At 43.9% G+C, this 25,832-nt stretch overlaps 1 protein-coding gene and 1 pseudogene across 10 annotated transcripts in view; one reads left to right on the plus strand and one right to left on the minus strand.

The window, feature by feature from the left end:
* The window catches only part of TOM1L2 (target of myb1 like 2 membrane trafficking protein), a 120,099-nt gene that overhangs the window by 21,892 nt on the left and 72,375 nt on the right, over positions 1–25,832 (plus strand). The window lies entirely within an intron of this gene.
* LOC123809482 lies at positions 716–1,512 on the minus strand (annotated as a pseudogene).

Consider the following 25,832-nt stretch of genomic DNA (forward strand, 5'->3'; position numbering starts at 1 on the left):
GGCCATCCCAAGCCCATTGGCTGCCTGTAAGAAGTCGCAGTTTCTCCTCCTTCCCTTCCCTGAATACCTAGGCTCTGGCTTGGGTTGTTCAAATATCACTGTTTCCATTCACCCCTGGGGACCACCTTCCTGAGTTTTAAAAAATTGTCATTATTTGCCCTGGCTGGTGTGGTTCAGTGGATTGAGTGCCGGCCTGCGAACCAAAGGGTCACCAGTTCAATTCCTAGTCAGGGCACGTGCGTGGGTGCAGGCCAGGTCCCTGGTGGGGGGCATGTGAGAGGCAACCACACATTGATGTTTCTCTCCCTCTCTTTCTCCTTCCCTTCCTCTCTCTAAAAATAAATAAAATCTTTTTTAAAAATTGTCATAATCTTTATGTATTGATATCAAATTGTCTTCAATACAAGTTATAATCTGATTAAATTAGATGACCTTTTAAAAATTTTATTTAAAGACAAAAAATTCTCTTTATGCACACTATCTTTTTTTCTAGAGTCTAGCAAATATAGTGCCTTTCATTGGAGAATTTCTAATTAACATAATAAGCAAAAACAACCAAAAATTATAAAACAAATCCCCCAGTTCCTCAACTATCAATATTGAATAAAGCATTAAAAAGACAGAGAAAACTTTTTTGTTTAGAAATGGAGAATGAGTACTTAAGTTAGTAGCAAAAAAAAACCCCAAAAACAAAAATAAAACCCCAGGAAAATAACTAACAATCTCCAGGAGTGAGCTTCCCTGCCCAGGAGTGCAGGGCGGCCCTGGACCATCTCTCAGTTCCTGTGAGAGCACAGCACAGGATCCTGCTGTGGACCGTACCAAATAGCATCACCACGGCGGTCCTGATGCCCGCTGCACCAGTGCTGAGTAGTTTGTTGTGGAAGACCTCTCTGATGGCCTCAGAGCAGGGCTTCAGTGAGATTCTTGAGAGGATATCCTTCTGAGGGCAGATGGCGGAGATGAATTATTCACTCCCCTAGCTGTGCCATAGCAATTCAGCGTATAGTGGACGGCTTTTAGCGTTTCCTGCTAGGGCTCATTCTTGGATTTCAGCTTGAAGTAAGTGTTCATGTAAAATTCCTGGAGTTCCTTAATCACTTCATATTTGTGGGAATATCCCCAGGTGGCTGCAGTTATTTTAAGGGCAAATATCACCAAGAGGAAGACAAAGAATCCCAGCATGCACTGGGACTCCTGCACAGTCACAGCAGCCCAGCAAGCCCACTCGTATCACGGGTGGGGCTGGCTCCAATCAGAATATCAGTTCCTGTGCAGAAGCTGGAATGATTGATCATTTTCTTGCTTAGAGATGCTCTTGGTCTGAGCGTTGAATCGGAGCCATGGTCCAGTAGTGAAGACCACAACCCTGGCAAGCCAGAAGGTAAAGTGAAAGCTGAGGAGCAGGTATTCGATCCACTTGGTTTCTCCTCTGACCGGCGTGGCCTGGGCCGCACTGGTGTGGGATGGGGGCACCACCTTCAAGATGTTGAAGTATCTACAAGCCACCATGCTGTTATTTAGGAGATATTCTCTTTATATAGACTCACCATTTTTACTTGGGCAAGTTTACTTTTAAAGTTCTTTTATCACTATTATAAACTAAAAAGCAGTGTCACTTTGCATTAATCCAAAGTAACATAAAAATAATAAATGTAGTGAAACCAAAACAAGATTATTTTAGCTGAATCCTGTTGCCTACCCAGGGCCCTAGCCTGTGCTCTTGTTAGAATAGAGAGCATTCATAGTGGTGGAATGGCCAAACCACTCCACATATTGTATGATTCCATTTAAATGAAATATCCAGGATAGGCCAATTTATGCATAGAGAAGGCAGATCAGTGGTTTGGGAGCCTGGAACGAGGGGGATGGGAAGTGAATGCTAGTGGATGCAGGGTTTATCTTGGGGGTGATGAAATGTTCTGGAATGAGACCATGGCAATGGTCACCCAACTCTGTGAATATGCTAAAGCCCACTGAATTGTGCATCTCAGAATGGTGGATTTATTTTATGTGAATTATATCAATAAAGTGGTTACTGAAAATTGAATTAGGGTGGTGGTAAGCTTATATAAATGGCTTTTCTTTTCTTTTTCTTTTTTGTTCTGTTCCTCTAGTTTTCTGTAATTACTTTTTTTAAGTGGAAAAGACCCAGAACCCTGCATTTCATGTTGATCACTTGGGGTCCAGTTTTGGGTAGTACTGAATGATAGCCAGGCAAAGAAAATCTCCATGAAATATTAAGGGGACACTTCTGCTCCTAAAATATCAACCACTGATTTAAGATTTTCTGTTTAAGGCCTATAAATAGAAAATGGGGATGTATGTGATGAGGCTTAACAATGAGTTGGGTGTGCCGTGAAGCTGGTCTCAGAAGGGGCCTGCCTGCTCGCCCATAGCCCGGCTGTGGTTGCGGCAGGACTGTGTCTGTTGTCTGGTGGGGCCCAGCTGGGTCAGGTGTTGAAACCCTTGTTTGTGCCTGCATGTGTGTTCCCTCCAAAAACTTCTAGTTCCTACTCTGACATTGTTTTCAATGCAATGCCAAGAGATTTCTGAGCCATATATATTTTCAGCACGTGTTAAAAAATTCATCAAGGAATGTGTGTGTATATACTGAAACCCTGGTGGTACTGCACTTGCAATCCGAGTGCTTCTCCCCAGTTTTTAACCATGTTGGTCCTCCAGGCTGTCTGTTTCTTGGCTACTGACAAAATCACCTTTGAAAGAGAAGCCAAAGACTAATATATTACCTTTTGCCAGCTTCTGCTTTAAATCCACTGTTTGGTATTTGCAAAGGTCAGATGAGCTATTTTGGTGCTCACGGCCATGATTAATGGGAAGGCCTGCATTTCCATTGGCTGCTGAGGATGAAGGATTAGTGTGGGGTGGCAGCGGAGGAGTGCCGCATCTGCTGTAATGTCAGAAGCGTGGTGCGGGGAATTGCAGGAGCAGCAGGCCCATGAAAAATGTAGGAGGAGGGGAGCTCCTTTAGCACTAGCCCTGTCAAGTGTTCCTCTATTTGCAACTATCCTGAATCTCTGGAAGCATTTGTTTTTCCCCGTTAAACCTTATTGCTGGGAATTTAGTATGGAGAGCACAAGTGCCCTTTTCCTGAGCGGGCTGTGGGCCCTGGGTGTTGTCTCTCATTACCCTGCCGGAAAGCTCCTCAGTTCCCTGTGAGGCAGCATGCTTGTGTTCAGCTTTTCACCCCTCCTTGTAAGAGACATTGGTTTTATTCGAAGTCAAATACAAAGCGTGTTGGCTCCAGGTGTTCATCTTGTGGCCTTTCTTTGCTTCTAAGACACCGTATCTCTTATCCCATGATCATAAATATTCTTTAGATTTGTAGCAATGGAGGTAATGGGCACATCAAGTTGTCATTATTATTGTCCATTTTCTGGAACCTTTGGAAGAGAAACTACTACAGCATTTTAAGGCACTAAATAAGCTCCCTGCAGCTGTGGGCCTTTCCGACACCTGAAGGGCACCACAGTGAGGCAGCCTCAGCTGAGTCAGGAGCAAACACACTCAGCGCCCCACTGCCCTTACCCATCTGTCCAGTCATGGCACAGCCTCTCCCAGTAGCTGCTGTGTGCCAGGCACTCTGCCTGTCTGCTCAGGGGCTACGTTTTTTAAGTCACCAATAGTGATCATAGACACCTTGTGTTGATCACGTCATGTTGACGGGGAACGATAAGAGATGGCCTCTCCTGCCTCAGAACCCCCATGCTCATCAGGAAGTGGGCTCACAAACAAGCGTGGCATGCAGGTGTCCTGATAACAGAGGCAGTTGTGTGCTGTGCTGGGGCAGAGTGAGCAGGTGATATCTGAGCTCATCCTACAGGACTTTATCGGGAGGCAGGTTCATGCTAAGAAGAGAGACCATTAGAGAAAAGGTACCCAGGTGTGTGATGCAGCTAGACTGCAAGCTTTGGGTATCTGTGTGGGGACCTGGCAAGGGAGAAGGTGGCAGTGAGGGCTGGTTAGTGACAGTCACCCTGAGTGTCAGGTTGAGGAGTGTAGACATTACCTGGAATTAATCGGGGAACTTGAAGGTTTTCCATTGGGGGAGGCGCGGAATGTGATCAGAGTTCTGTTTGGGGAAGGTCATGCTGGGGCAGGATGAAGGGAAGGTTTGGGGAAGGAGACTGGTGGAAGCCACACCAGTGGGGGCTGCGGAGACACCCCCAAAGGGAGCTGAGGAGGCAGAGCCCAGCCTGTGTAGCCCGATCCCTGCACCTGCACTCACCGCTCCTCCCCCCTTATCTCTTTCTTACTCTTGTGTCCTCCTTCCTGTCTTTCACACCCTCTTCATACCCATGTCCTGTTTCCTCCCTGAGGTCCTGTTTCCTCCCTAAGGTCTGTCCTAGCCACTCCAGGCAGCAGGTGCTCCCTTCCCCTGCGTCCTCCAGCAGCCTGGGCTGCCACCAGGGGACGCTTGGCTCAGACTGCCTTGCTGCCCCCAGCTTAGATGAGTAGAACTTCAGGCTCTGCATTGCTACCAGTCCCCAGGCAGGGCTGGGCCAGGCCAGGCCAGGCTGGGTGGTGAGGCAGAGCAGGAGGAGGGATGCCTTAACGCAGTGGGTCGGAGGGAACTCAGAAGTTGAGGGCAGAACACACCTCAGTTTAAGACCCACTCTACCTTATGCATTCTCCAGGAGATAAGTTGGTATTTTTTAAATTTTGCTTTTATGCAAAATTTTAAACATAAACAAGAATAGGGAGAACAGTGTGGCGAACTTCTCTGTGCCCATGGCTCAGCTTCAACACCTGGCCAGCCCCACCTTGTTTCATCTCATTGCCTGTCCCATCCCCCACCCCTGCTCCGGCCCTGCAGTATTTTGAAGCATATTCCAGACATCAGATAATTTTATTTATAAATATACTGAAGTATATGTCTCTAAAAGATAGGGGTTTTTTACTGAGCTCTAACAGCCTAAACTAGCTGCACCCCAGCCTTCTGACCCGTGAAGTGGGAGCGAAGATGCACTCATCCCAGAGCTGCTGTGAGTAGGGCTCGTGAAGGCCTTCGCCAGAACCATAGTGGCTACCCTTTCTTCACACACGCAGTGCACTGGAATGGCACCAAGAACCCAAGGTCCCATCCTCAGGTCCAACACTCACCACCTGCGTTGTAGGGGCCCATTAGCCAGTGTTAACGTCAGTGGCCTCATCTTTAAAAATGGGGGCAGCAATAGCTCCCTCTTTAGGGTGGTTTTAAGGTTTAAATGAGACACTATGTATCAGCAGTATCTCTTATTATAAACATTCTTTAAATATATTATTTTTGATTCTCATAGCAATTCCACAGTGTTAGTTACTATCCCCATTTTAATGAAATGATGAAGGCTCAAACCCAAGATTAAGTAACTCGACTAAGGCCTTGAGGTGAATAAATCGCAGAGCCAGGAGTTTGAGCCCAGATCTGACTGCTGCCAAGGCCCCACCTTCATCATAGCCAGTTCTGTATAGAGCTCGCCCTGTGGCCTTGTGAAAAAGAACATGCTGATCGTAGGTCAGGCAGACTGAGCCAGTGTGGTCCCTAACTCTGTCTGATGTTTTAAGCCTGCCAGGTTTTGTAGAAGCTGATGATTGTGTTGCAGACTTTCCCTAGGCTCTTCTGCCCAGATCTCCTGCCTTCTTCCTGCTTCTGTTTTTAGGGGCTTCTTAGTGATAATAAGTGCCTGCAAGGAGAGAAGTAAAGAAAACAGGACGAGGAAGAAAATTCAGACTTAAAAAGTTCACATCAGCCATTTTGTGCTTGCTTCCTTTTAGTGTAAAGAGGCAGAAACTCTAAAACAAAATGAGGTTCATAGGTTACCTGTGGGGTTTTGTTTTTCAGTCAGCCAAGATAGTGAATGGGTGGGGCAGAGCTTACTTTGCTAGGACTAGGGGAAATTCGAAGGTGATGTGGCAGAGCCGGCAATCAAATGCAGGCCTGACCGACTCACTGTCTGGCCAGTTATATTGTTCCACACCATCTGTGGTACAGATGGGTTAGAGACCCTCAGAATCCCTTTTCTGAAAGTCTGATCTGGTTCTGGCTTAGTGGGACTCAGCATAGCCATATATGTAGTCCACCCTTTGTCTAGCTTCTCACACGCTCAGTTTTCACAGTACAGTGAGCTTCTCTGTCACCATTCTTTGTAAACAAGGAAGCCAAGTTGATTGCCTGTGGCCACTGAAGGGCAGAGCAAGGATTTGAATGGCAGGTGTAGGCCAGGACCAGTCCTCTTCTTGACGTGCCACAAAAGGCCTCTGGGACATGCTCATCGGCAGTGTCCCCTCTGTCACGTGTACCTCAGAATCGCCAGGTTGGAACAGGAATTCCAGGGACCATAGCTTCCCAGGCCCAAGGTGCTCATCAAGCACTGATGGGAGCAGTGACAGCAAATCTAGAGGGCTCTCTACTGAGGTGACCTTTGTCTACTCTTGGCTGGAAAAATGGTCTTCTCTGCTGCTGTAGGCATATTCTGGGTATCGTGTCTGGAGAGCCATCTTCATAGTTTCCCTAAATAAAACACTAGAACAGATTTTAGGGGGAGGTTGAGCATCCCAGTGATACTGATCTCACAGGTCTGATTTGCAAACTGTGAAAATGTCTCCCTTTTGTGTGGGAATGCAAAACCCATCACCTACTTGCTGGGAGGATAGCCTGGCTTTCTTGGGATCCAGACAAAAAAATAATTCATGAGACTGACCCACAAACATAACTAACTAAAGCTTTGGGTGGTCATCCAGAATCCTTATTATGGAAAGCAGAGTTGAAATTGTTCCCTCTGAAACCCTGTGGCTCTTCATTTGAATTAGTGAGGTCACCCCAATGACAGCTGTGGAGACCAGTCTTTAATTAGAAGAAAGGATCCTGAACTTCCTTGGAATGGCATTTCTGAGGGTCTTGAATGGTATTCTTCCTTACTCCTTTCTGCCTTACCTTACTCCTATTCTTGGTTCAAAGGGCCACAGCTCATTTCTTCCCTAAGCCTTCATTCTCCTTGCTCTCCAGTAGTCCCAGGGCTCCCATGCCCATGGCCTGTCCTAGAACTCCACCTAAGGCAGAGGACTGCTTCTGAAATTCAGGCTCCACCTCTTCTGATAGCAAGACCTTTTGGATAAGCTACCTTACTTTTCTGAGCCTCAGTTTGCTCAACTATACAATGTATACAGTTGTTTAAAGCTACCATTTATTGAGTACCTTTGCTTCAGGCCAGACACTATTCTAAATGCTTGCTATATATAAGCTTATCTCCTCTTAGTAACAACCAGAAGCAGACTTCTTAACATCCTCATTTTATACAGGAACTTGAGGTGCAGAGATCACACTGCTGGGTAGGCATTCAATAAATGTTTATTGAGTCTGAATACCTCTCTCACCTAAATGTCTGTTACACTTACAATCTATGCCCTATAGTTTTTACTTTAACTTTTCTCTGAGAATATTGAATATGTCAGTCTTTAAATCTGGGTTTACTTTTTTAAATTTTATGTTAGGGAAAATTTTAAACATATACAAAAATAGAGAAAATCCTATAATGAACCTCCACTTACCCTTTATGTATCTTCAACAATTATCAACTCATGACCTATTACATTTTGTCAGTATCTCTACCTACTCCCTCTCCTGTCTTATATTATTTTGAAGTAAATTCCCCAAATCATATTTTTTCAGCCATATATTTCAGTGTATATCTAATAGAAAATGAACTCTTTTTAAAAAACAACTATAATATTATTATACTTAAAAAAATCATCATTAAGTCCCTAATAGTATGTATTCAGTTAGTATTTACATTTCTTGTTGTCTCATAATATATATTTTTAGGGTTTTGTTCATTTGAATAGGATCTTATAAGGTCCAACATTACAAATCAGTTGATATTTCCCTTATGTGTCTTTCAATCTATAGGCTTCTCCTCCATATTTATGTCATTGCAGTTTATTTGCTGGAGAAACAAGGTCGTTTCTCAAGTACAGCTTCCCATAAACTGGATTTTGCTGATTGTATCGCCATGATGTCATTTAACACGTTCACATGTTCCTCTGTTCTCTGTAGTTCATATAAATTGGAAGTTGGGTTTGTGGTCTGATCAAGTTCACCTTTACTTTCTGGACAAGATGACTTTAGAGGTGATATCTCTCAGAGGGACATCATGTCTAGTTGTCTTCCTGTTTGTGACATTCACAGCCATTGGTGACCAGTGCCTGGAACCATTGATTCTTTAGGGGCCGTGCAATGGTCTCCAGGCTGGGATTCCACCTCCTTGAGGGCCTGTTCCTCATGATGCCTGTCTCAGGACCGGGCACAGAAAAGGCTTCAATGAGAATTACTACTACTTAATGAATTCTTGCTTCTCTTATCAGGGGTGTCAAATTAATTTTCACTGAGGGCCACATCAGCCTCGCAGTAGGCTTCAAAGAGCCGAACTAATTTTAGGACTATATAAATGTAACTACTCCTCAACTATTAAAAAAATGAAATTACATTTGGCCTTTTGAAAGCACCACCAGGCTGATGTGGCCCCCAGTGAAAATGAGTTTGACACCCCTGTCTTAGATGTTATTGGTAACCGTGTTTGGATTCCTTTCTCTTAATTGCTTGTATATCAATGAAAAATTACTACCATTCTAAAATCACTACCACTTTTACTCACCCCCTCTATGTTTATGTTTTTGTCATTATTTTTCCCTTTTGTGTGTGTGTATCTGTGTGTCTCTTTGATTTACTGTTGTAATTACTTTTGCCCTTTTAACCTTTGTACTAGCTTTAGTGTTGGTTGATACACTGCTTTTATTATGTGTTTGCCTTTGTCAGAACTTTTTTCTTTGTGGTATTTTCTTATTCATAGTTTTGATTTTTTCCTTCTTTTTAAAGAAGACTTTAACATTTCCTGTTATCCTGGTTAGGTGGTGATGAACTCCTTTAGCTTTTTATTGTTTGGAAATGTCTTTATCTCTCCTTCCATTCTAAAAGATAGTTTTATTAGGTAGAATAATCTTGGCTGTAGGTCTTTGCTTTTCATCACTTTGAGTATTTCATGCTAGTCCCTTCTGTCCTGCAAAGTCTGTTGAAAAATCAGCTGACAGTCTTTTGGGAGCTCCCTTGTAGGTAACTAACTGCTTTTCTCTTGCTGCTATTAAAATTCTCTCTTTGTCTTTAACCTTTGGTGTTTTAATTATAATGTGTCTTGGAGTGGTCCTCTTTGGGTTCATTTTGTTTGGGATGCTCTGCACTTCCTGGATTTGTATGTCTGTTTCCTTCACCATGCTACAGAAGTTTTCTTTCATTAGTTCTTCAAATAGGTTCTCAATCCCTTGTTCTCTTACTTCTCCTTCTAATATGTGAATGTTGTTATGCTTGATGTTGTCCCAGATGTCCTTTAAACTATCTTGATTTAAAATTATTTTTTCTGCCTTGGCTGGTGTGGCTCAGTGGATTGAGTGCTGGCCTGCAAACCAAAGAGTTGCCAGTTCGATTCCCAGTCAGGGCACAAGCCTGGGTTGTGGACCAGGCCCCCAGTAGGGGGTGCACAAGAGGCAACCACACATTGATGTTTCTTTCCCTCTCTTTCTCCTTCCTTTCCCCTCTCTCTAGAAAAAAAAATATTCTGTTTTCTTTTTGCAGATTCAGATTGAGCATTTTCTGATACCTTGTCTTTCAAATCACTAATTTGACCCTCTGTATCATCTAATTTGCTGTTGATTCCATCTAATGTATTCTTCATTCCAGTTATTGTATTCTTCATTTCTGACAGGTTCTTTTTTGTTTCCTATTTCTTTGTGGAAGTTCTCACTGAGATCATCTGTACTTCCCCTAAGTTCATTGAGCATCTTTATAACCAGTGTTTTGAACTCTGCGCTTGGTAGATTACTTATCTCTATTTTGCTTAGCTCTTTTTCTGGAGTCTTGTTCTTTCATTTGGGATATGTTTTTAGTCCCCTCATTTTGGATGCTTTTCCGTGTTTGTTTCTGTGTATTAGGCAGAGCTGCTACATCTTTTGTCTTGACAGAGTGGCCTTATACTTTCATAGGTGTCCTTTGGGGACCCAGTGCTGCAGTCTCCCTGTTCACCTGAGCTGGGTGCTCCAGGGGTGTCCCTTGTGCATTGTGTGTACACTCTTGTTGTACTTGAGTCTTGACCGGTGTTGGCACATCAGTGGGTGGGATTGACTCTCAGGCTGATTGGACGTGAGCACTGGTCGTGACTACAGCAGACAAGGTCTTGTGCAGGGGCAGACCCACAGAGTGGGAATAGCTTAGTGGGACTCTAGTGCCTGCCAGTTCCACCCTTTGGGTCTGTCATTTGTGGCACTAATTGGGTGGTGCTGTTGTGTGGTCTGAATCTGAGCACAGGTGTGCTGGTTTGGTCCTCCTGGGAGGGACTTTGGTTCAGGCCAAGGTCAGCCATTGCCTGTGTCCAGCCTGGGGTCCCCTGGTAGGAGCTAGAAAGTGATCTATCGTTGGGAGGTATCTGTGCAGAGCTTGGAGGCACCTGGGAGTGGCTATGTTGTGAACCAAAGCCCTAGCTGCTGCTAGTGCCAGGCTTGGGGCCATTTAGCAAGAAGTACAGAGCCCACTGAGGCCCGCCACTGTTTGAGGATTTTAGGAAAGTCAACAGCCTAGGCTCAAGCAGCCATTTGGGACTAGACTGAAGGCTGGGTGTGTGAATGTTGTGGAATGGGACCAAGAGAATCACCAGGGTGAGGTGAGGGTGGTGTTAGCCAGGCTGATGGAGACTCAGAGTTGGTGTCAGGCTGTGTGGGGGTAGAACTCAACAAAGGAACAGTGGCACCTGTAGGCACTTTAGCTCAGGAGACAGCTGCCCCTCCAGCCATCCAATTTAGTTCTTCCACATATGTCCCTGGCACTTTTCAAGCAGCCACCCTTCTCTGAAACGTAAGGCAAGTGTTTGTGAATGAGTGAGTCTGTGCAAGGCCCTTTAAGAGGATGTCTGAGTCTGTAGCAGCCCTCAGTCTCAGCTGAATGGAGTCCCTGCTGCTTTTCACAGCCAGATGTTGTGAGGACTCCTTGGCACTGGTGCTCCAGGCTGGGGAGCCTGGTGTGGAACTGAGACCTCTTGCTCCTTAGGGGGGAGCCTCTGAAGCTGGGATATCCCTCTTGATTCTTAATTGCCACACTGTGGGTATGGGACCAGCCTGTTTTGGGGTCCCTACCCTTCCTATCAGTCTTGATGTGGCTTCTTCTTTATATCATTAGTTATAGGAGTTCTGTTCAGCTAGTCTTCTGGTGGTTGTTCTGTAATTTAGTTGGAATTTTGATGTGGTGGTGGTGTTACAGAAAGGAAACGCGGGGAGTGTGCCCAAGATACTGTCACTTAAACAGGCCTCTTCCCCTGGGGCCCCTCTGTCCTAGGTTTGTCTTTGACCACTGCCAGGTGTTAGGAATTATGGCTCTCAGTGCCAGAGTTTGGTGAAAAGGAATGGAACTGTTTATTCAAAAGTTATACAGGTTGAGAGTAATGGCAGAATGTTGCCATTAAAAATCTCAAAGTCCCTTAAAACATCCACAAACACACACAGTCCTGCCTCCTACCCCCCCCCCCCGCCCTTGCCCAGTCAGGCTTATCTCAGGAAAAGAAATAAAAGTCCATAGCTCAGCCATATCTCCAATTCCTCCCAGTAATCCTGCTCGGCTGAGCAGGTCTCCCACAGTCACCAGCACCATTAGCTGTATCACTGCTGCAATCTCCAATTCTTAATCCCAAACCACATAGCAGCTTCTCATGGCCCACCAGTGAGAGTCCTTTCACCCCTTTTCATCCTGTGTAGTCTTGCATTGTCCTTCCGTCTAGTCTTACATTGTCTCTCTGCATTCTCTAAAAGCGCTAAGAGAGAGCTCTGCGTGGCTGCTACATCTTGCTTTCCTCCTTCATAAGCTGTGTGGTCAAGGGAGCCACCTCTCTACTCCCAAAACCACATGGTTCAGCTTCAACACGGCTGCTGTGCCTGGGTTTAAAGCCCAGCGTGAATCTTTCTCCATAACCCCATTTCTGACTCCTTCCACAGTTGGGTACACCTGCTAGCACTCCTGTATTCTTTGCCTTTCATGGCTGCCATAGTTAGTCTGGGCAGTCGTGGCCTCATGGTGTGGAGCAAACCATCTCCAAGTTCTCACGCAGGTATGCTGTAACCAGGGGGAGTTGCCTCCCAGTTACTTTATGGGTCAAAATCACTCCCACCTCCCTAGCTAGACTTGTTGATATGCAAAATAGCCATTTTTGCATATCAGGTATGAAGCTATCCTGCTGTTATTGATATGCACAATAACTCTCATTGGCCCTGCTCCATGGATTCCATCCCCCAGCCAGACTTGTGGGAGTGGGGATATCCTGTATTCTGGGACATCCAGAGTTCTGGACCCTGTTACAAATTCTTCGTTTGGAGGACCTTGGCTGAAAAACCCGTTACCGTGAGAGAAGGGGAGCACAGCATTTACCTACTCTGCCATCTTGACCCAGGGCTGCTTTGGTTTAGAGCCCACCATGGCTGTTAATGCCAGCAGACCATAAGCATTTGCTAGAGTGGAAAAGATGAAGAGAGCATAGAGTCTTAGGTATGAAGTTACCTCCCTAGACCTGATTCCCAGTTCAGCTGCCTCCCCAAAGTTAATAGTATCCAATTTGTAGATCTTGCTTGTTAATATATTTATTAACTCACTTGTTTAATAGCTACAGAGGCTTCCTGAGGAAAGTTGCAGGCAGGGATTTGCCAAAAATGTACCCTGGTTGGAAAAAGTTTACTTAATGGTTGGCTGTTTGCCATGCTGCAGGGTCCTATGCATTTTGGTCCCTCCTGAGGGTGGCCAACTTTGCATGCAGTGCATATGGTACCCTGAGTGCAGGGTGGTGTACAGGGTGGCTGAATGTGGCTGATAACTGAGGAATGACCTCCATTTCTTTTTGCAGCTTCTTGATTAGGACATCACAAGGACCTTGAGTCTGTGTTTCATTTGGGAGTGTTTTCCCTGTTAAATCTGGATGGTTTCAGATTGTCAAAATGCTACCATTGTAGCTGGAAGCCTTGACTGGTGCCCTGCCCACCGTCACACCCCTGCTTTGATGGAAGTCCTCCTTAGTTGCCACTTAATTCTATTTATTTATTTTAAATTATATTTTATTGTTTATGCTATAACAATTATCTCAATCCCCCCACCCCCTTGCTCCACTCCCTCTGGCTATCTCCTCACCATTGTCCCTGTGCATGGATCATGCATATATGTTCTTTGGCTACTTTCTTTCCTCTACTGTACTCTACATCCCCATGACTGTTCTGTAACTACCAATCTGTACTTCTTATTCCCTTCACCTTTTTTGCCCATCGTCTGACCCCCTTCCATCTGGCAGCCATCAAAATGTTGTCTGTATCTATGATGTTGTTTCTGTTCTGCTTGTTTATTTGTTTTCTAGATTCAATTGTTGATAGTTATTTATTGTCATTTTATTGTTTGTATTGTTTATTTTGATCTTCTTAGAGAAGACTCTTTAGCATTTTCATGAATATTGGTTTGGGGGTGATAAAGGAGGGACCTCCTTTAGCTTTAACTTGTCTGGGAAGCACTTTATCTTCCCTTCCATTCTAAGTGCTAGTTTTGCTGGGTAGAGTCATCTTGGTTGCAGGTCCTTGCTTTTCGTAACTTGGAATATTTCTTGCCAATGCCTTCTAGCCTACAAAGTTTCTTTTCAGAAGTCAACTGATAGTCTTATGGGAGCTCCTTGGTAGAAAACTGCTTTTTCCTCTTGCTGCTTTTCAGATTCTCTCTTTGGCATATTATGATATGTCTTGGTATGGGCCTCTTTGGGTTCATCTTATTTAGGACTCTCTGCACTTCCTGGATTTGTATGCCTATTTCCTTCAGCGAGTTAGGGTAGTTTTCTGTCATTATTTTTTCAAATAGGTTTTCCATTTCTTGGTCTCTTCTCCTTGAGGTGCCCCCGTGATGTGAATGTTGTTACCCTTGAAGTTGTCCCAGAGGCTCCTTACACTATCCCAATTTTTTTGGATTATTTTCCCTTTTTGCTGTTCTGATTGGTTGTATTTTTTGCTTTCTTATATTCCAAACTGCTGATGTGATTCTCAGCTTTATCCATAGTACTGTTGATTCCCTGTAAATTGTTCTTTATTTCTGTTTGTGTATTCTTTGTTTCTTACTGGATCTTTTTTATGCTGTTGAGGTTCTTGCTAAGTTCATTGAACATCCTTATAACTAGTGTTTTGAACTCTGCATCTAGTAGTTTGCTTATCTCCATTTTGTTTAGTTCTTTTTTTTTTTTTTGAGTTTTGTTCTGTTTTTCCATTTGGGCCATGATTCTTTGTCTTATTTTGGCAGCCTCCCTGTGTTTGTTTCTATGTATTAGGTATAGCTGTGACGTCTCTCAGACTTGGTAGAGTGGCCTAATATAGTAGGTGTCCTGTAGGGTCCAGTGGCACAGCCTCCCCTATCACCTAAGCTGGGGTACTCAAGGTGCGCCCACGATGTGGGCTATGTACATACTCCTCTTGTGGTTAAGCCTTGATTGCTATTGTCATGTCTAAGGTCAGCCACTGCCTGTGTTCTGTTCAGGGCCACCCGGCATAAGCTACAAAGTGGTCTGCAGAAAGCTGCTACTTGCACTGGCCTTGGAGGTGCTCAGGTGAGGCCAAGCTGTGAACCAAGGCCAGCTCCTGCTAGTGCCAGGCCTGGGACTACTGAGCAAGAGGTATGGAGCTCACTGAGGCCAGATGCTACTTGTTTAAGAGAATTTAGGAAAATCTGAAGCATGAGCCAAGACAAACGATTGTTAAGGAAAAGCCATTGGAAACAGGTTGGGTGGGTCTGAAAGTTGGGTGAGGCAGGGCCTCAGTTAATCACCAGGGTGGGGCAAACAGTGTGATTCAGGTTGATGGAGTCTCAGATATGGTGCCTTCCTGCCAGCTCTGTGGGTGGTGGGCTCAGAAAAGGAACAGTTGGCCCTGGCTGGTGTGGCTCGGTGGATTGAGCTCAGGCCTGCAAACCAAGGGGTTGCCAGTTTGACTCCGCATAAGGGCATATGCCTGGGTTGCAGGCCAGGTTCCCAGCAGGGGATGCCTTGAGAGGCAACCACACATTGATGTTTCTTTCCTTCTCTTTTTCTCTCCCTTCCCCTCTCTCTAAAAATAAATTAGTAAAATCTTTAGAAAGGAAAAAAGAAAAGGAACGATGGCGCCTGCCAGCACTTCTGTCTGGGAGAAAGCCGCTTCCCAACTCTCGCCATGATGCCAGACAATTAATTTCCTCCCTGTATGTCTCTTGGTGACTTTCAATCTGCTGCCCCAGCACTGGAGCTCAGAGGGAGTGAGTCTGAGAAAGTCCATGCACAGGCCCTTTAAGAGGTACTGCCTGGGTTCCAGAACTTTCTGTCTTCCAGAGTCTTATTCCCTGGTGGTTTTCATAGCCAGAAGTTATGGGGGCTTACCTTCCTTGCTGAAACCCTGGACTAGGGGGCCTGGTGTGGGACTGGGACCCCTTGCTCCTGAGATCTCTCCTGATTTTTATCTGCCACACATGGATATGGGACCAGCACATTTCATGTCTTCACCCCTCCTACCAGTCTCCATGTGGTTTCTTCTTTAATTCCACAGTTGTAGGACTTCCATTCAGTTCAGTTTCTGGAGGTTCTGAGTGATGGTTGTGTAGTTTAGTTGTAATTTTGATGTGGTTGTGCGAAGAGGTGAGCTGTGTTTATTTACACTTTCATCTTGACCATAAATTGCCATTTAATTTTATACAAAGGCCAGATAAAAAGATAGATATGGTGTAGAGTTGGATGAGCTGACCCACAAAGCCTTCCAAAAATTATTATGTGTCTCATGATGACAGTATAGGTTGACAAATTTTTTAACAATCATAAACTGGTTCTAAAAGAAATGTGTATTTTTTTTGTGGAAAATTGCGGAAAGTTACCTTCCCTTCCCAATAAAACCAAAATGGACATAATTACTCTCACTACGATTTACCATTGTTGCCACATTGGAATTAGCTTTCGAGGCTTTTCTTTTTTGCATAAGTCTACACTTTTTAATGTAAAACTGTGTACTATTTTTATTTTGATTTTTTCACTTAACGTGTGATGAACACTTGCCTACTATCACATGTTTCCCCCAAACTCAGTAGCCAAACGTGTCTACAGAGTGCAAGCAAACCACTCTGGGGAGCAGGCCACTGTTGGGGCAATGCTGTCGTCTCAGGTAGGGCATCATGGTTTTAGGTTTTGGGGATCCAATCACATTCTTTAAATATTGTCAGAGGTGGCAGATCATCATCTTCGGAAGGATGGCTTTAATTTTTAAAATAAGTTAATCGTTTTCTACTTCCCAGTGCCATATGCTGGGCAAAGCCAAACTTGACACGTGGCTGTGACAGATGAGATTAGATTTACCTGTAGGGGAAGGAAAGAGGATGAGAGTGGATATTGATTGGACAACTCTGACAGCTCCTCCAGGCTGAAACCTTGGAAGCCAAAGCTAATCTCTGCGTGAGCATTGCAAGTGTGTGGGTGGTCCTCAAACCTTGGAGACTGGGGGCATCAGAATCTGCTGAGGAGTTTGGTGAAAATACCCATGAGGCTCGGATTAACAGGTATGGGGGAGAGAGGGTCAAAAGGGACATGCACTTCTGTAATTGTAGTGAACTGTTGCTCATTTCCTATTCAATGCCTGTGCCTCATTCCTCCTTGATTTTGTTTGGGATGGCTATGTGCCCAGCTGAAAAGTTCTCTTATGCAGTATCCCTTGCAGCTGGGAATGACCACAGGACACAGTTCTGACCTGTGAGATGGAGGTGTAGGCCCCTAGGGAGCACACCCCTTCCTGCAGGAACAGCAAACCCTTTGGCCCTTGTGCCTCTTCCTGCTTCTTTCATGCCTCTGTCTGTTGGAGCACAGCTGCCATCAGGCAGGAGGTCACAGGTGGGGATGCAGAGCAAAAAGTCAAGACCTGGGTCCTACATGTGGTCCTTGAGTGGCTGGCTGTCCAAATGATTCTGATGCACAATGAAATGTGAGGATCGTTTCTATTCTCATTTTATATATGAGAATAATGAGGCCCAAGGAGGTTAAACAATGTTACTCAGTCTTTTTTAAGTGAGATCTGCATCCACTACTGCTTGGTTCCAAAGTATATCCCTACCCTACCATCCTACCTCAGGGAGGGCGGGCTTTTCCTTCCGCAATGTAGTCGCACTCCTGAAGAGAGCTGTAGAACAGAGGACTCGAAACTGTTTTTGACACAGTTTCCTACTGCTGTCTAGGGACAGCATTGCTGCAGTGTGCATGTCCCCGGGAGGTGAAGTGTGATTTCTGACATATTGGTTAAAAAGTGGGCTCATAACGTTTTGATCTTGTTTACTGCCTTTGAAACAAAAATTCTTTGAAATTAGTTTTTCCCTTGACTTTCTAGGGTTAAGTCATTTAAGAATTACTAGAACATCTCACCCATGAAAGGTAATTATGGTTGTTTCATGAGTGTGGAAGACATATAGCTTGTAAGTGCTGGAGTAGTCTCCTGTGAGTTATTAGAACTCGTAGTATCCATATTATACCAACATGGAATAAAGCCATCCAGGGCCAATAGAATTTATCTGTAGTTCATCAAGGCATTGGTTAGTGCTATGGATTCATGACAGCTAAATACATGCTAGCTTGCCTGGAATAGGATCTTTGGGTAAGACAGCCAGCTCAGGCATTTCACATGGGTATTTGGAGACCTGTATGCTAACAAAGATTTTTTGATGGGGAAGAGCATTTTTACTGTGTGAAACAGAAGGTCAATGTACTTGAGACCCTCAAGGGGCTGGCATCCTTGTGTGGATAAAGCATGGCTTTGTGTTCCGGCCTCAGTCTCACACACCAAACAGTCAGCCTTTCAGACATCACTCTGTTATGTGTGAAGCATTCTGGGAGACAGAGTGAAGCAATTCACTCTGTTGCCTTCAAGGAGCTCCTTTTCAGGTCGGGGAGAGAAAGCAGATATTCAAGTCTCTACAGTAGCACCTATCCCACCCCTACTTCTTGTGAGGGCTGTTATGTGCCAGGCCTTTATAGATGTTCATTTAATTCCTATAGAAGCTTTGCGAGGTATCGGTATTATTGTTCCATTCTATTGATGTAGACACCAAGGGTCAGAGAGGTTTACTTCCTTGCTCAGGGTCACATAGCCAGTAAACAACAGAATCAAGTGTGAGCTCTGGTCAGACCCCGAGTATTGCCTCTGCATGATGTCACCTCCCATGGTGCTCTGCCCTGTATGGGGGGCAGTGTGGGAAGGGTGGTTAGAGGAGACCACTTTTGACTGGGAGAATTGGGGAAATCTTTGTAGAAGAGGCAAGATTTAAAGAGTTTGGGGTGATTAAAACTAAGTTGGAGAAGGTGGGGGTATTTCTGGGAATAATGAACAGCCTGGTTGATTAAAATGTGTTTTTCCTTGTAAGGATGGGGAGGGACAGGAAGAAGGAAATGAAGCTGGAGAAGTAACTGAGACATTCTGAAGGGTACTCAATACCAGGCTAAGTTATAGGAAGAACATTTTGTACTATTGTAAAACTCTTTTGAAGATGTTATGTATTGTGCTGTTCATTATTCCTTAATATAAGAATGATTGCAATAAATTAATCTGAAAACTTAGTGTCAAGAAAAAAAATGCTCCCCCTTCTAGTGCAGTGTCTTTTGTTCTGCCTTTAATTAGAAAGTGAGGACTGTGAATCTCATTGTCTTTCCCTTTTTTGCCAAGGCTACCAGGAAGCCCAGGCTAGATTAATGTCTCAATGTACTGTCTTATCTCTCTGATTCTTGGTAAAATAATTTCACCTTTTATTTCATATGGTTTCTAATCTTTTATTTGTCTTGGGTACAAATTATTAAAAAAAACTTTTATAAATTCATTTGGAAGTAAGTAGGATATATCTTTTCAATATGGTTGGTAAGAAGCAACTTGGACTCTTGCACTATCATAGACAGAGACAGAAAGGGACTGAAACAGGGCAGTGATATAATCAAAGCTTTCTTAACATATTGATGGACTGTTTGCAACAGGCTTCTGGGAAGGGCATTTTATCTCTTGGGTAGGGGATGGAATTAGTCTCTGGCAACCCCTGGAGTTGCAGAGTATCTGGAGGGGGCTGCCAGGTGTGTGTCTACCATGGGGGCTCTCCACAGCTATCCTGGCCCTGACGAGTTTGAAGTCAGTTCCACGGCATGCCTAGACCACCTTTTCTTTAATTTTCACAGTACTCTCTGATTTGGCCATTCTCTAGGACCACCAGGTTTTTGACTCTTACCAGGAGAGTGGACTAACGTTTATGTGTTAGCAATTCTCCATACCCCACTTTCCTGGAGTAAATTTAAGGAAACCCTCAGTAAAATGGTTCTTCATGGTGAGTAGAGTGTCAGCATGTCAGACCAACAAGAAGAAGCCATCTCCTGGTCTGATGGCCTTGAGGACATCAAGCTTGGGGGTCTTGTTTCTGAAGATCCTGAGGGGAGGGATTTGGCCGGGGTACTCTCGCCTCCCTCTGTGTGCTCAGGCCTAGGCTCTGTGCATCTCTGCGGGCAGTCTTCAGGAAGTCACAGTGCCCTCCCTAGAGAGCTGCTGTGCATACCTATCTGTAGGGACTGCCTTGCTGCTGTGAAAATTCCTGTTGTGTTTATGTTTTTAAAGTGTTCTTATTAAGAGTGGCAGTTAAAGCACCTGAAATGCTCTAGGGCAAAGTGGTATCTGACTGGGGTCAGGGGTTCACGAAGAACCTATTGAAAGTCTGTGCACATTTCTGGAAAGGTCTTACCAGATTCTCAAACGAAATATATTCTTCCTTTAACAGTTTATCCAAAAAGAGTTAACAGCTACTCTAAAAACATGACTTTCCATAGCCTTCTTCCAGACATTCTCGAATGTCCATGTCAAACCACTTCCCCCACAGCCTGCTGCTCAAAGCAGCTCTTAAAGAAGGGATGCAGAGACATCCAGACCTCCAGGGTGGGAGAGCAGCGCTGGAGGGCAGTGGCACTGTGTGTGCAGCCACCTGCAGAAGCCCTTTACACTCAGGTGCGGTCTCCAGGGAGTTCCTGTCCTCTCAGCCTGTAGCTGCTGAGTGGCTAAGGTTTTTTTTAATGATTTCTGGCTGTGCTCTTGCTCTTTTTTTTTTTTTAATTTAAAATTTTTATTTACTGATTTGAGAGCAAGAGAGAGACATCCATTTGTTGTCCCACTCATTTATGCATTCATTGGATTCTTCTTATGTGCCCTGACCGGAAATTGAACCCTCAACCTTAGTGTATTGGGATGAATCTGAGCCACCTGGCCAGGCCGTGCTCCTGCTCTTCCCCGCTGTGCCAGCCACTGAGAACAGCCATGCAATGTTCCCCTTTCAAGTGGCAGAGGAAAGGCCCATTCTCCAAGCTGGTCTTGGGAAATACCTTTAGGCTGGGTATTAGAAACTATAGCAATAAGACTAGGACAAGCTCATAAAACAGATTTTTCTCTGTGGTCGGGGCTTGAGTCACTTGATTTTGTTTTGCCTTGCTCTCTTTTTCCCAAGTGTACGGACACAAAAGCACTTTGGTGAATCTGAAATGGAAGCATGTTCTCCAGTAATCGCTGAAGAATGTCTTTTCCCTAATGGCTTTCCCGAGCAGCTCTTTATATTCAATTCAATTTGACAAGCATTTGTTGAGTACCCACTATGTGCTGTAGAATTTTTGTCTATCAGAGAAGGCAGGTTATGAAGAGCCATTACGGGAGTTAGGGGTTTTAGGGGAATTGGCAAGCAAGGGTGGTGGTTCCCAGAAGAGCATAGTTAATTCAGCCAGTGTACGCTGGCACACGAGGGGTGGTCAGGGCCTCACTGAGAAGATGCAGTGGAGCTCAGAGTCAAAGGAAGGATGCAGTCTCCTGTGTTCTCTTTGACTCGTTCATTATGTGAGCATGCATTTTTACCTTGTGGTTGTTATGCACATAATGTTTTATGCTGCCTGTTTTTTACTTGGCATTACTATACCAATTCCCTTAGCAACCTAGCTAAAGTATTTATCATTTTTAAAAGCTGTGTAGCATTTTTTTTTTTTTTGCCTTATTGGTATGCCCTTGTTGCTTAGCCATCTCTCATCGGTTGCTTACTTATCTCATCTTGTTACTTAACAAGAGTTTTTCTCAATTACATATCTTTGCAAAATCAGCTCTCTCCTTCTTCCTAGCTCATTTCCTTAGGGGTATATTTGCTGGGTCAAAGTTATGAATGGTTTTATGCCTTTCCAATTGAATTACTTTTATTATGGAAAATTTCAAACATACATAAAAGGAGAACTATTATGATGAACTACCATGTATTTATCAGCAAGTTCCAACAATTATTAAATCATGGCAGTTTAGTTCATCTAAAGGCCCATGCACTTTTTCTGCCCTGGATTATTTTTTAGTAAATCCCAGACATCATGTAATTTCTAAAGGATGTCAACCAGTGGTCATTGGTACCAGTTCAATTCAGGGTAAGATGAAGAAGGAAACTTTATTCAGTGCAAAACAGCTCCACTGTGCAGGGCAACTGTGAGGCAGCTGCTCTCCTGCTACTCAGCCAGGCTGCTCTGCTGGGGGAAATGCAGTCTGCAGCCTCCAGTGGGAAGGGTCTGTGTGCTCCCTTAGCCACAGGGGACCTGGTTTATATGGATAGAAGTTCCTGCCCCTGGGCCCTGATTGGCCTGTCCTCATGCAAATGAGGGCTCCAAATTCCCACAGTTTGATTGGCCCAAAAGGCACTGCCCTGACTGGTCAGAATAGAGCCACTCTAGTTGGTTGGAGCTCTGCAGCTCCTATTGGATGGGGAAAGCCTTAGTCTTATTGGTTGAAATAGGATTCTAGGAACCCCTTTATAAGGACTGGCTCAGTGGCAAAAACAGTGCAGGCCCCAATTCAGTGCAGGCTTCTCTGTGAGGTGCAGTTTGCATGAAAGGCCCTGTGTAGAAATGACTGCTAGACTCATGTTTTTTTTACAAATTTGAACCCAGTTAGCCACCAGGAGCCCTTCTTAGTTGGTGTTCTTTCTCAGGGTTTGCAAAAATAGGTAATCTTTCTTAAAAATTATTTTTAATCCTCACCTAAGTGTATGTTTATTAATTTTATAGAGAAAGGAAGAAAGAGAGAGAGAGAGAGGAGAGAAACATCCATGTCAGAGAGACATCGACCAGTTGCCTCCTGTATGCAACCTGAGCCAGGATCAAATCCACAACCTTTTTGGTGTTTGAGGACACCACTCCAATAAGTGAGCCACCTGGTCAGGGCAGGAATTGTTTTAAAAGTATAATCACAGCTTCATTATCACATTAAAAAAGTAACCGTAATCCCTAATACAATAAAATATCTGGTCACCTAACTAAAAGTTTAATATTTCCCAATGTTCTCTGTGGCCAGTCTCAGGAGGCTGGTTATTTGCACCAGTGGGTTCTCTAGGGAAGGTTTCACCTGACATTGATGGAGAAGAGTGCTCTCCTGGCCTCAGAATGGGAAGGATGGAGAGGGGCCTCTGCTGCTTACCCCATGTGGTCTGTGTTGCATGAGGTGGTGAGTACGGTCCACCCATTACCCAGACTTCCTCTGGGAAACCTGGCTGTGTCACTATATCCCCTCACTAGCTTGAGTTGATGAGATGTGTGGAAAACATCAGGTTCCTCCTTTTGGACTCCACTCCATTGAAGAATAAAATAAGATGCTGTTTCTTCAGTGCTGAAGAAGCAAGATAAATATCTCGGGGGGTGGGGGGGCTCAGCCCACAGAGCCCTGTCCCTGCATCTGCCACGGATGAGAATAAGTCTACCAAGACATGATCTGCTTGGGGAGGAAAGGTGGCTGATTTCTCAAAGGAGAAGGGTCTTGAGCCTATTCCTCAGTGGCCTTTTATTGGGTTTAATTTACATGGGAATACAGGACATATACATAAAGCTCAATCATTGTCAGGCAGTAATGATCGAACAATAGATAACATTCAAAGAATTATGAGGGCTTATTCTGAGTCAGGGTCAGATAGCTAAAGGGCCATAAAACTTTGAGAAACAAACTCATTTTATGCTTGGACCTGGATCATTTAAATTGAGGGTATTGGCAAAGCAGGTTTCACAGGACTTTATGCATTCTTTCTTAGGCCTCGTTGCCCTGGGGAACCTCCTGTTCCTGCCCAGGGCTGCACCGCCCTCTGGCATTGTTTCAGGCTTAAATCAGGCGGGGGAGGTAAGGCAGCCAAGAGATTAGGAGACTTCTTGCAGACAGAATGAGAATTCCAAGTCCTTCCTTGAGGGCCCCTTTGTGACCATGCCTGTCTTAGGTCATCCCCTTCCTTGAGGAATCTTACCCATCATTAGCTAACCAGTCATTCTCCTGGGGCTAAGCAGGGGCCTGCGCCCCTGCCAGGAAGATAAGCTTTGTCTCCTTAGTGGCTTATGGTCCAAAGGTCTTCTTACTCAGCCTTAATTATGGGGGGGGGGTTACAGCTTCTGAACCCAGGCAGGGTGGTTCCCAACAGATACTATGTTTCTTTTTCTACAATAAAAATTTCAAGATGCTAGGAAAATGCCTAGCATTGATGGGAACTGGATTTTGATCATCTTATTTTCATGTTAGCCTTGGCAAGATTTGTTTGGTGGTGTTGGCAGAGTGACCTAGCTAAACCTAGTGTTTAAAGTCACATTGTCATTAATAAGTTATACAATCTGTGTGTGATACCTCTGTGAGTTCTAAATATTGTACAAATAAAAATGCATGTTTGTGTTGGGTCTCTTCTTCCTATTTAAACATGGTTGAATTTAAATGTAATTTCCCTGTTTGCTCTCACTATTGATTTTCCTGATTTTCCCATGTTTGGGATAGGAGTAGTTTCCCAGGTGATTCAGAAGTCTGCTGTATTTGGCTTTGGAATGCAGATCACCTACACACATAATGTCTGCATCTCCCAGCCCAGACTGGCTCTCGATTTGGTGCCCTACCAGGTGGCAAAAACACGAACCATGGGTAACCCACGCTAGGACAAGGGGGAGTTAATAGGGAAGCCAGGTCAGGGTGAAAATGCCTTCTCAAAGATATTGGGATTAGAGGGCTTTTATCCTTAGGAAAAATAGTCTTCATAGTCAAAAAGATTTACTTACGTTCAGGACAGCCTTATCCTCTGTGCCTATTTTTGATGAAAGAATTAAATAACTGGATTTTAGTTTTGGGTATAAGTCTGTCATTTTAGTCTTTTTTTAAAATACAATTTCCCCTTTCCATCTTTATAAATCAATAATAACAAAAATATTTTTATGTATTTTTAATATATTTTATTGATTATGCTATTACACATGTGTCAATTTTCTTTCCTTTGTGCCCCTCTGCCCAGCACCCCATTTCCCGCTGGCAATCCTCCCCCCTTAGTTCTTGTCCATGGGTCATGCATATAAGTTCTTTGGCTTCTCCATTTCCCATACTATTCTTAACCTCCCCCTGCCTATTCTGTACCTACCAATTTGCACTTCTTAATCCCTGCACCTTTTCCCTCATTCTCCCCCTTCCCCTTCCCAGCTGATAACCCTCCAAATGATCTCCTTACCTATGATTCTGTTCCTGTTCTGGTTGTTTGCTTAGTTTGTTTTTTTAGATTCAGTTGTTGATAGTTGTGAATTTATTGCCATTTTAATGTTCATAGTTTTGATCTACTTCTTCTTAAGTAAGTCCCTTTAGCATTTCATGTAATAATGGCTTGGTGATGATGAACTCTTTTAGCTTAACCTTGTCTGGGAAACACTTTCTCTGCCCTTAGATTCTAAACCATAGCTTTGCTGGATAGAGTAACCTAGTTTGTAGGTCCTTGCTTTTCATCACTTTGAATACTTCTTGCTAGTCCTTTCTAGCCTGTAAAGTTTCTCTTGAGAAATCAACTGACAGTCTTATGGGAACTCCGTTGTAGGTAACTATCTGCTTTTTTTCTTGCTGCTTTTAAGATTCTCTCTTTATCTTTTTAACCTTTGGCATTTTAATTATGCTGTGTCTTGGTGTGGGCCTCTTTGGGTCCATCTTGTTTGGGACTCTGTGTTTCTCGGACTTGTATGTCTATTTCCTTCACTAAATTAGGGAAGTTTTCTTTCATTATTTTTTCAAATAACTTTTCAATTTCTTATTCTTTCTCTTCTCCTTCTGGCACCTCTATGATTTGAAAGCTGGTACATTGAAAGTTGTCCCTGAAACTCTTTAGCCTAGACTTGTTTTTTGGATTCTTTTTCCTTTTTGTTATTCTGATTGAATGTTTTTTTCTTCCTTATGTTCCAAATCATTGATTTGATTTTCAGCTTCATCCCCTCCACTGTTGGTTCCCTGTATATATTTTTTTTATTCTGCCTAGTATAACCTTCATTTCTGCCTGGGTCTTTCTTATGCTATTGAAGACTTCAGTGAGTTCCTTGAGCATCCTAATTACCTGTGTTTTGAACTCTGCATCTGCTAGATAGCTTATCTCTATTTTGTTTAGTTCTTTTTCTGGACTTTTGATTTGTTCTTTCATTTGGGCCATGTTTCTTTGTCTCCTCACTTTGGCAGCCTCCCTGTTTGTTTTTGTGTATTAGATAGAGCTGCTTTGACTCCCTGTCTTAGTAGTATGGCCTGTTACAGAAAAACACACTGGTAAGTTGGATGCAGCAGCACCTTAGGTGATTTGTACTTGAGTGGTAATTTTTGCTGTGGTTGTACAAGGAGGTGAGCTGTGTTTACCTGTGCCTCCATCTTGACCGAAGTCCTCAGAAAAACGTTTTAAAGTATTTGCCTCTAGGCCAAATACTTTGACACATTGATTGTTT

Source organism: Phyllostomus hastatus, unplaced genomic scaffold (genome assembly GCF_019186645.2).
Source record: "Phyllostomus hastatus isolate PE091 unplaced genomic scaffold, TTU_PhHast_1.1 phas_scaffold_55, whole genome shotgun sequence".
In the NCBI taxonomy this organism is placed as follows: Eukaryota; Metazoa; Chordata; class Mammalia; order Chiroptera; family Phyllostomidae; genus Phyllostomus; species Phyllostomus hastatus.